At 43.9% G+C, this 1,953-nt stretch overlaps 1 non-coding gene across 1 annotated transcript; it reads left to right on the forward strand.

Moving 5' to 3' along the window:
• Window positions 1-870: 870 nt before the first annotated feature.
• On the forward strand, window positions 871-1,004 carry LOC122673099. Its single transcript, XR_006334590.1, has one exon. It is a non-coding gene; the product is annotated as a small nucleolar RNA SNORA70 (small nucleolar RNA).
• The last annotated feature ends 949 nt before the right edge of the window (window positions 1,005-1,953 follow it).

The raw sequence follows: 1,953 nt of genomic DNA on the forward strand, positions 1-1,953 counted from the left end.
ATGTGCCTTACACACGGAAACTACTTATGAAAGTTTCCGTGTATCCTTGAATCTCACTCGAGTTATGGGCCCAATCTGAACACCAGCCATTAGCGCTCTTTTAAACTAAAATGTATTATTGATAACGAGTAGGCTTCATTCAACTCTGTTTCTGATTAGGAGGTTCTCTATATAAACCACATAGCTTTACTTTTTTTTTCTTCAGTTATTTATCCCTTGACATTCTTTTAATGTATACCGTGAATCCTATGACTACCTCTGTAGTTCATATTTTCCTGCTCCATTAGATCAGAGGTTCTTAAACTGAGGTCTGTGATGCAGAAGAGAGACTGTGGAAGTAGAGGTGTGGACCCAGAAGCAAGAAAACAGCATTGATTTCATGATGGTTTGAGTCTAGAGAAATCTAAGACATGCTGATGAGAATAAGCAGATGCCGGAGGTAAGACATGAAGGGTTGACTGCACCAGGCATAGTTGTAGACACTGTGGGAAAGCCCTCCTGATCTTCCACTCTGATAGGACCAACAAATGGCTACCAAACACATCAATTCATATTGTGCCAGGTAGTCGTGAATGCCATGGAGACAAAGCAAAGGGAGAAAGAATGGAGAGTTTTATAAACTGCTATTTTATAAAAGGTGGTCAGAGAATGTCTCCCTGAGCAAAGATCAGATGGAAGTGAGAGCAGGGATTTGCTGTTATCTGGGGAAGAGCTTGGAGGCAGGGGAAGCAACTGAAGCAAATGCCCTAAGGCAGGAAGAGGCTTGGACCAGCTCCATCAGCAGAAAGCAAGTGGACCGGTGTGGTTGGAGCAGAAGGTGGGAAAGATCATGTGTAGCCTTGTGCTGGTGACGGGGCTCATACTTTCACTCTGAATGACTGTCCATTTAAAAACACCATCTCTCATGGGGCCCCAGTGTGCAACAGCTGCAAACAGCAGCCTTCTCAGTAGTGTATGCAGCCTGTTGCCCATACAGGTTGCCCTAAGGGACCTTGAAGATGGATAGGTAATGTCCAGTGGACATTCATGACAGGCATGCTGTCTCCAATCCAGGCTCCAGACAGGTATGTGCGGCAATTTTGGAAAGCCCCAGGACACAGTGGCCAGGGTTCACATTGGACAAGTCATTAGGCCCATCCATACCAAGCTGGAGAACAAGGAGCACGTGAGTGAGGTCCTCCACAGGGCCAAGGTCAAGTTCCCTGGCCACTAGAAGAGCCACATCTCCACGAAGTGGGGATTCATTAAGTTTAAAGTGGAGGAATTTGAAAACATGACAGCAAAAAGCAGCTCATCTTGGATGGCTGTGGGATCAAATACATCCCTAATCGTGGCCCTCTGGACAAATGCTGGGCCCTGCACTCATGAGCACCTTGGTGCTGTCCCCACCTTACTCATGCCCACCAGCAGATCCTACTTTCCTGTCCAAAAAGAAAAAAGAAAAAAAAAAATACAATCTTTACCTGATTGCATTCCACCAGAATAAATTTATTGTTCACCATGTTCCAAGCATTCTGATAAGCTCTGGGAACATACACATTAATAAGATCCAGTCCCTCTATAATAAGGAAACAGATATTTAGACAAATGAATCTAATACAAGGTAGAAAGCAAGTTAAGTGTTGTTAAGAGAGATGGCTGGCCTGCAGGAGAGCTGAGACCCCTCTCAACTTCAGGGAGGAGGCACTCAGGTTTGTTTCACAGAAGTAGTTCCCATACATTGCCATACAATGGGTCATGAAGGATGGATTGAATTTGAATACAGGGGTCACTTACGTACAGAACTTTCTAAGAAAACAAGTCAAGGGATGGAGGTGAAAATATGCCTGATATTGTCAGACAACTATGAGAATTGACTAAGATGGGAAATGCTTGAAGGTGAGTAATTGGAAATTGGTTTGGACAAAAAGTTTGAAATTAGATGTTTGAGGTACATAGATGCAAGACAGAGAA

The sequence above is a fragment of the Cervus elaphus genome, chromosome 16 (assembly GCF_910594005.1).
Source record: "Cervus elaphus chromosome 16, mCerEla1.1, whole genome shotgun sequence".
In the NCBI taxonomy this organism is placed as follows: Eukaryota; Metazoa; Chordata; class Mammalia; order Artiodactyla; family Cervidae; genus Cervus; species Cervus elaphus.